Raw genomic sequence first — 9,641 nt, forward strand, 5'->3', positions numbered from 1 at the left:
GAAAAAGAAAATAAACAAAGAGAGAAGGGGCATTGTTAGTATCCTTTACCACACTTGTGCTTCAAAGTAGCACCATGTTTTTCATATGGAGAGTCTCATATGTTGCCACTTTCATATACTAGTGGGAATATTTCATTATAGGATTAGATGCGCACCCACTTAGTTTTCATATGGAGCTTTCATACACCTTATAGCTCTTAGTGCATTCGTTGCATGGCAATCCCTACTCCTCGCATTGATATCAATTGGTGGGCATCTCCATAGCCCGTGGGTTAGCCGCGTTGATGTGAGACTTTCTTACTTTTTTTGTCTTCTCTATATTTACCCCTATCATCATACTCTATTCTACCCGTAGAACAATATCCATGGCTCGCGCTCATGTATTGTGTGAGGGTTGAAATGCTAAAGCGCGTTAAAAAGTATGAACCAATTGCTTGGCTAACACCGGGATATTACATGATTTATACTTTGTGTTTGGAAGACAGAGCATGACAAGACTATATGATTTTGTAGGGATGGCTTTCTTTAGTGTTGATATTCTGAAAGACATGATTGTTTATTGGGATGCCTGAGTATTGATGTCTTTATGTCAAATTATAGACTATTGCTTTGAATCACTTATGTCTTAATATTCATCCCATGACTAGATATATGATCAAGTTTATGCTAGGTAGCATTCCACATCAAAAATTATCCTTTTTATCATTTACCTACTCGAGGACGAGCGGGAATTAAGCTTGGGGCTGACGATACATCTATGTCATATTTATAATTTTTGATTGTTTCATGCCAATATTATTCAACTTTTACATACTTTTGGCAACTTTTTATATAATTTATTTGGACTAACTTATCTAGTGCCCAGTGTCAGTTCTTGTTTGTTGCATGTTTTTGTATCATAGAAAATCCATATCAAACAAAGTCCAAACATGATGAAACTCTGCGAAGAATTATTTTGGAATATTTGTGAATTTTAGGAGGTGGAATCAACGTAAACGGAGGCCCAAGGCCACCACAACCCACCAGGGCGCGCCACCAGGCCCAAGCGCGCCCTGGTGTATCGTGCCCTCCTCGAACATCAGCTGGAGCTATACTTCGGGCGCAAGGAAGCTTATATCCGGGGAAAAATCATGTAAAAAGATCAGCGCAATCGGAGTCATGTATCTTCGGGAATTAAAGAAACCATGAAGGGCCAGATCTGGGGAGCGTGAAACAGAAGAGAATAGAGAGTAAGATCCAATCTCCGAGGGGCTCCCTCCCCTCCGCCGCCATGGAGGCCATGGACCAGAGGGGGAAGTCTCCTCCCATCTAGGGTGGAGGCCAAGGAAGAAGAAGAAGGAGGGGCCTCTCTCCCCCTCTCTCCCGGTGGCAGCGAACGCCGCCGGGGCTAGGATCGTGACGTTGATCTACATCAACAATCTTGCTACCGTCAACACCAACTCTCTCCCCCTCTATGCAACGGTGTAACACCCCTTCTCCCTGCTGTAATCTTTACTTAAACTTGGTGATCAACTCCATATATTATTCCCCAATGATATATGGTTATACTATGATGTTTGAGTAGATCCGCTTTGTCCTATGGGTTAATCATGATCTTGGTTGTTATGATTGTATATTTTATTTATGGTGCTGCCCTACAGCGCCCTCCCGTTCTCGCGCAAACGTGAGGGGGCCCCGCTGTAGGGTGTTGCAATATGTTCATGGTTTGCTTATTTTCAGTGTTGCAGGGGTGATAGCAGCCTAAACACGGATAAGTGGGTTTTGACGTATGGGAGTAAAGAGGACTTGATACTTAATGCTATGGTTGGGTTTCACGACCTTAATGATCTCTAGTAGTTGCGGATGCTTGCTAGAGTTCCAATCATAAGTGCATATGATCCAAGTAGATAAAGTATGTTAGCTCATACCTCTCCCTCATATAAAATTACAAGAATGATTAGCGGTACTTGTTATCGATTGCCTAGGAACAAATGACTTTCTTGTTGACAAAAGCTATCCACTTTTACTACCTTGCATTTTATTCGTAGTTTTATTCTCGCAAAGTACTCGTAGTTTTAATCTTGCAAAATAGTTTCATACTCTTTCTAGGTAAATCAAACGTCAAGTGTACATAGAGTTGTATCGGTGGTCGATAGAACTTGAGGGAATATTTGTTCTGCCTTTAGCTCCTCATTGGGTTCGACACTCTTATTTATCAAAAAAGGCTACAAATGATCCCCTATACTTGTGGGTTATTAGGCTCTCAAAAAGAGCACTTGCCAAATGTGATAGATGAACCGCTGATATCGGACGTAATTCGGTAAATGCCCATTGGGAGTGTCAATCATGTTGAAGGAAATGCACCTGAGTCATCTGATGATGATGCTCCCATGACACAAAGCAGATCTTGTCAAGTCAATGCCGAAGCAAATGCTCCTCCGAATGGAAATGGCAATTAGAATACAAATGCCGATAAAAATGGCAATCCTGAAGGGAATGATGATAGAAATGCAGAAGCTGATGATAATGACCATCATGAAGAAAATGCTCATCCTCGTGTAGCAAATCTATTTGATCCCTCACTAATTCTTGATGAACTTATGACTCTAGGTTATCGACCCACAACTCATTCGCGTACTTGTTTGCCAAACTACTATGGCAGTTTCTCCTTTGTTTCATTGGCAGAACCTACCAAATATGAAGAAGCCATGAATGACTCGGATTGGATGAATGCCATGCAAGAGGAGTTGGTGCAATTAGAATTCAACGATGTATGGGAACTGGTTGACAAACCGAATCCCAAGAAGCACAATATCATCGGCACAAAATGGATCTTCCGCAACAAGCAAGATGAAAATGGTATTGTAGTAAGAAACAAAGCACGACTTGTTGCTCAAGGGTACACACTGGTAGAAGGCATTGATTTTGGTGAAACATATGATCTTGTTGCACGCCTTGAGGCAATTCGCATTCTTATTGCTTATGCTAATTATAATGATATTCTGCTATATCAAATGGATGTGAAAAGTGCTTTCCTCAATGGTGAAATTGATGAGGAAGTTTATGTTAGACAACCACCTGGCTTTGAACACCCTGAGTTTCCTAGCAAAGTTTTCAGGTTGAAGAAAGCTTTATACGGACTGAAGCAAACCCTAGAGCTTGCTATGACACCCTGAAGAAGTTTTTGCTCGACAAGGGGTTCAAGCCAGGATCCACTGATCCCATACTTTTTACTCGTGCAGTTGGCAATGATTTACTCGTTTGTCAAATCTATGTGGATGATATTATCTTCGGTTGTAGTAAAATGCTTGCAGCTTAGAATTCGGGAAAATGATGTTCGATAAATATCAAATGTCCATGATGGGTGAACTCAAATTATTTCTCAGACTGCAAATACGTCAACAAGCAAATAGTATCTTCATTTCTCAGGAAAAATATCTGAAGGAGTGTCTGAAGAAGTTCAAAATGGAAGATTCCAAAATGAAGGGCTATAAAACTACCATGCTCACGAATGGTAAGCTAGATGCAAATGTGTACGGTAAGGATTATGATCAGAAAGCCTATCATTCGATGATTGGATCTCTTCTTTACCTATGTGCATCCAAGCCTGACATAATGTTGAGTGTTTGCATGTTTGCCCACTATCAAGCTGCACCGAAAGAATCGCATCACCAAGCGGTCAAGTGCATTCTGAGATATTTGGCTCACACCACCACCTTAGGTTTATGGTATCCTAAGGGAGCAAAGTTTGATCTTATGGGATATTTAGACTCAGATTGGGCTGGTGACTTGGTTGATAGGAAATCTACTTCGTGGACATGTCATTTCCTCCGTAGATCTTTGGTTTGTTGGTCTTCATGGAAGCAGAATTGTGTTCGTCTGTCTATGCTAAGGCCGAATATATTGCTGCTGGCTCTTGTTGCACTCAGTTATTGTGGATGAAGCAGACACTGAAGGATTATGGCATCAAGGTCAAGCATATTCCTCTTTATTGTGATAATGAGAGTGCCATCAAAATCGCACACAATCCTGTGCAACATTCTCGCATGAAGCACATCGCCATCAAACATCAATTTGTTCGCAATCATGTGGCTCAGAGGATATTGTTATCAATCACGTCAAGACCGAAGACAATCTCCCTGATATCTTCACCAAGCCTCTCGACGAGAAAAGATTCTGTGCGTTACGGTGTGAGCTAAATATCCTAGACATCACAAACATGCAATAAGCTGGACTCGGCACCCATGCTAACACTTCCACATCCTTGAAAGGAATGGGTGCATAACACTCGAAGATTGACAAAGTGAAAGTTTCTTTCTGAGAGTGAACACATTAACGAAGAACTAGACTAACTGGGTGCCACATAATTCTGCGACGCTCGGGCTCATACAGTTGTTATACGGTGGGGTACGCGACCACCATTTTCTTTGATGATTTTCTATTCGATTCGATGGATTTGATTTCTGTCCCAATGCATTTCTCTCATAGCTATCTGCTTCGTCTCTTGTGTTCTCTGCTGAGTGAAATGCCTAGGACCCTGTTTGTTTCCCTCTATTCTATCTTTTCCAGTCTATGTTGTCTGTTACAAATGCTGAATGCTATCTGGAACAAAACTTATCTAGTGTCTGATGTCTACTACACAACCTTCTTCTTGTAGACGTTGTTGGGCCTGCAAGTGCACAAGTTTGTAGGACAGTAGCAAATTTCCCTCAAGTGGATGACCTAAGGTTTATCAATCCGTAGGAGGCGTAGGATGAAGATGGTCTCTCTCAAACAACCCTGCAACCAAATAACAAAGAGTCTCTTGTGTCCCCAACACACCCAATACTATGGTAAATTGTATAGGTGCACTAGTTCGGCGAAGAGATGGTGATACCAGTGCAATATGGATAGTAGATAAAGGTAATTGTAATATGAAATTATAAAAACAGCAAGGTAACTAATGATAAAAGTGAGCGTAAACGGTATTGCAATGATAGGAAACAAGGCCTAGGGTTCATACTTTCACTAGTGCAAGTTCTCTCAACAATAATAACATAGATAGATCATATAACAATCCCTCAACATGCAACAAAGAGTCACTCCAAAGACACTAATAGCGGAGAACAAACGAAGAGATTATGGTAGGGTACGAAACCACCTCAAAGTTATTCTTTCAGATCAATCTATTCAAGAGTTCGTACTCGAATAACACCTTAAGACACAAAACAACCAAAACCCTAATGTCACCTAGATACTCCATTGTCACCTCAAGTATCCCTGGGAATGATTATACGATATGCATCACACATTCTCAGATTCATCTATTCAACCAACACAAAGTACTTCAAAGAGTTCCCCAAAGTCTCTGCCGAAGAGTCAAGAACGTGTGCCAACCCCTATGCATAGGTTCATGGGCGGAACCCGAAAGTGGGTCACCAAAACATACATCAAGAGGCACATGATATCCCATTGTCACCACAGATAAGCACGGCAAGACATACATCAAGTGTTCTCATAAAAGACTCAATCCGATAAGATAACTTCAAGGGGAAAACTCAATTCATCACCAGAGAGTAGAGGGGGAGAACCATCATAATATCCAACTACAATAGAAAAGCTCGGGATACATCAAGATCGTGCCATAGAGGGAACACGAGAGAGAGAGAGAGATCAAACACATAGATACTGGTACATACCCTCAGCCCCAAGGGGTGAACTACTCCCTCCTCGTCATGGAGAGCGCCGGGATGATGAAGATGGCCGCCGGTGAAGGATCCCCCCTCCGACAGGGTGCCGGGAAGGGCTCCCGAGAGATTTTTGGTGGCTACAGAGGCTTGTGGCAGAACTCCCGATCTATCTTGATATTCGATGGTTTTAGGGTACGTAGGCTTATATAGGCGAAAGAAGTCAGTCGGGCAGTGCTCGAGGGGTCCACGGGACAGGGGGGCGCACCCAGTAGGGGGGCCCTATCTCCTGGGCTCCTCGAGTATCTTCCGACATGGACTCCAAGTCTCCAGGATGATAATCTTCCAAAAAATCACATTGCCGAAGGTTTCATTCCGTTTGGACTCCGTTTGATATTCCTTTTCTTCGATATACTGAAACAGGCAATAAAACAACAATATGGGCCGGGCCTCCGGTTAATAGGTTAGTCCCAAAAGTAATATAAAAGTGTATAATAAAGCCCATAATCATTCAAAACAAGTAATAAAATAGCATGGAACAATCGAAAATAATAGATACGTTGGAGACGTATCAGTGTCCTTAACCACGATTTTGTTTTGGACCGAACTTTAATCCGTTTTGGCGAAAGCCGTCCAATGTTTGGGATTTCCCACCCAAGCCAGGACCACATTCTGTGACGATTGCCACATGCGGTACTTCAACTGCCAGTCCATCCTATCCATTGAATTGGAATCGTCCCCATATAGAAACCGTTCGATCAAAACCTTAGCATGCGGTTATTCCTCGCCTATATATAAACCGCACCACCACCCTCTTCGTCCTCCTTACCTCATTTCTCCTTGCTTCCTCTATCTCTCTCCACCAAAACCCTCGTTGCACTGCTCTTCCTTGAGCTCGACGACGATGATGAACCCTTTTGCCGCTTAGCTACCGGAAAGAGGTCACCGGAGTCATTCCACGCTGCCACGGGATATCTTCTTCCTCGCCTACCGTAGCCGTTGCACGTCACCAAGCTAGGGTACGTGTAGTTCGTGCTCGAACTTCCTTTCTTTCGATTCGAGTTCGTCCGCAGTTAATTTTCACCGAATTTACCGCTTATCTTAGATCTAGATTTTTTACTTCTGTAGTGTGGATGTGGTTTGTAGTTTTTCCTCGCATCCAAATCTATCATATCTAGGGTTTGTGGTTATGCTTCGCTCGAATTAAATGCCTAGCTTGTTGTCTAGTATTTTGTAACGCCCCGGATTCGATGCGCCAGGTGTCCGCCAGTTATTCGCCGTTGTTGCCATGTCATTTTCTTGCGTGTTGCATTTTATCATGTCATCATGTGCATCTCATTTTGCATACGTGTTCGTCTCATGCATCCAAGCATTTTCCCCGTTGTCCGTTTTGCAATCCGGCACTCCTATGTCCTCCGGCGTCCCCCTCTTCTCTCTTTTCGTGAGTGGGTGTTAAACATTCTTGGAATGGACCGAGTCTTGCCAAGTGGCCTTGGTATACCACCGGTAGACCGCTCGTCAAGTTTCGTGCCATTTGGAGGTCGTTTGATACTCCAACGGTTAACCGGGCAACCATAAAAGCCTCTCTCTCTTTGCAGCCCAACACCCCTTCCAAAGTGGCCCAAAACCCAGCAAACTCCCCTCCATGCTCTCAGTCGTTCGATCATGATCGCGTGGCCGAAAACCGCTCCCCATTTGGACTCTTCTAGCTCCCTCTACCTATAAAAACGTCTTCCCCTCTCCATTTTCGGATCATTTTCCCCCCGAAACCCTAGCCCCGCTCCTCTCACCCGCCGTACACGTCCGATCTAGACCGGACATGTCCGCGCCGCCGCCCGCAGCCAATCGGCAAGCGCCACGTGGCCGCCGCCGCTGTCCGCCGCCCGCGGCCCGCCCGGCCCGCAACTGGCCCACGGAGCCCGTGCGCCGCCGCCGCCGGCCCGCGCCCGCCGCCTCCCGTCGAAGGCCGCCGTCGCCGCCGCGGCGCGCCGCCGCCGACCTCTCGCGCCCGTCCTGCGCTCCTCCGCGCCCTCTTGCTCCGCCGCCCTGCCGGAGTCCCTCGCCGGCGCGCCTCCGCGCTGCCGCCTTCTTGCGCCTCGCGCCGAGCTCGTCGGAGCCGCGCAGTCCCGCGCTCCTCCGCCCCGAGGCGCCCGGCGCCGCCTCGCCTTTGAACCGCCCCGCCGCCGCCGCGGATCTCGCCGCCCCGCCGCGGTTCCTCCGCGCCCCGCGCCGCGGCCGCGCCTGCGATCCCCGCGCCCGGAAGCCGCCGTCCTTCGCCGCGCCGTCGTCTCCCTCGCCGGATCCGGCCGGCCCCGCCCTTCTCCGGCCATCGTCGCTGCTTCTCCGGCGAGATCTGGTGGATCGGGATGAGATCCACCGGGATCTCAACCAAACGGCCGTCCCTGCCCTGGATCTCCTCGTCCCGCACGCCTCCATCCCGGGTTGACTTTTCCCCGAGGTGATTTTCTGCTAAGTCCCCGAATCTGTGACATTATAATGCCATGTTCATCGCATCATATCTCTGCATCCGTAGCTCCGTTTCGTGCGTGTAATATGTCAAATTGTTCGCCTCAATGAGTACTTCATTTAGTTCCATTGCATCATGGTCATTTGAGTCCATCTAGATGCCTGAATCTCTGATGCAAGAGTGCTTCATAATGTTAGTTCCTGTTTCTTAACAGAACATGCTCTTTTGTCATTTTTTCCATGTTTGATGTGTGCATCCTATGAGGTTGATGTCTACATGTGTTTTGATCTATACCATGCCATCTTTACAGTAGTGTATGCCATGTATTTTTGTGATAAATGTGGTGACTAGCACAAGCATGCAAACTAGGCGTCGTGATGTTGCTGATTTTAGTCCCTGTTCTGCTGTTATTTTGATGCCATGTAAACTTGATGCTACCGAGATATCCATGCTTATTTTGAGATACTTCAGTAAGGGTGTTTTGAGCATTTGGTTATTGTATATCCATTCATGCCCCTGTTTGCAATTATGGAGTAGTCTAGCATGTCATTTTCATACTCTACTTTTGCTTCAAAATGTTTCCTGGCAGATTGTTTACATGTTATTCAATTTTGCCAAGGTTGTTGTAGTTGATCCTTGCATGCTATGAACTTGTTCTTGCCTTGGTTTTTTTCATAAACATGTCTTCTTGATGATGCTATGTTTATCTTGTCATGCAATGACTTGTGGTGAGTAAATCGAGCTTGTTAAGTAGTATACTTGCTGTTACTGTTTTGCTAGGCTGAATCTGTTATTTCGTGATGCTATGTAAACCTGCTACTAGTCATTCTATGCATAATCTGGAGATGTTCACTAAGGGTGTTTTGTTATACATGTTATGCTCTATCCATCCATGCCCCTGGTTGCAAATATAGCTTGCTGTAGCTTGTTCATATCTTGCTCCAAAGTTGCTAAATAATGTTGCTGTCAGCCTGTTAACATTAAGTTCAGTTGTTGCCATGATTGTTTCTAGTGTTGCATGCACCCTATGACCTTGCTATTGCCATGCTTAGCTTCATAAACATGTCTTCTTACTGTTGGGTGCCTTGCCATGCCATGTATTGCTCTGTGGTGAGTGGTTCAAGCTCACCAACATGCCTTCATAATTCTGTTTCTGCCATGTTTGAATCTGTAATATAACTTGCCATGTTTACATGGGTGCCATCATATTTTCTGCTCCTTTTTGGCTCATGGTCAGTAAAGGACTTTTGTTCTATGGGTTTAGTATATTCATGCCATGCCTTTGTTTGCCATGATAAGATCCTGTAACATGTTGTTTGATAGCTCTGAACATTGCAACCTGATGTTATTTTCTGCAAAGTCTGAACTGTTATTATTTGCAATCTTGCCATGTGTGTTTGAGCATGTTCTAGTGATTTCTGGAGATAGCTCAGTGTTCATGTTTTGTTATGCTCTACCTGTACATTATGCCCATGCTTTTTGTTTTCTTGTTGAGGTCCTGTAGCATGTTGTTTTGGTGCTTGCAATAT

This window comes from Triticum dicoccoides, chromosome 3B (genome assembly GCF_002162155.2).
Source record: "Triticum dicoccoides isolate Atlit2015 ecotype Zavitan chromosome 3B, WEW_v2.0, whole genome shotgun sequence".
In the NCBI taxonomy this organism is placed as follows: Eukaryota; Viridiplantae; Streptophyta; class Magnoliopsida; order Poales; family Poaceae; genus Triticum; species Triticum dicoccoides.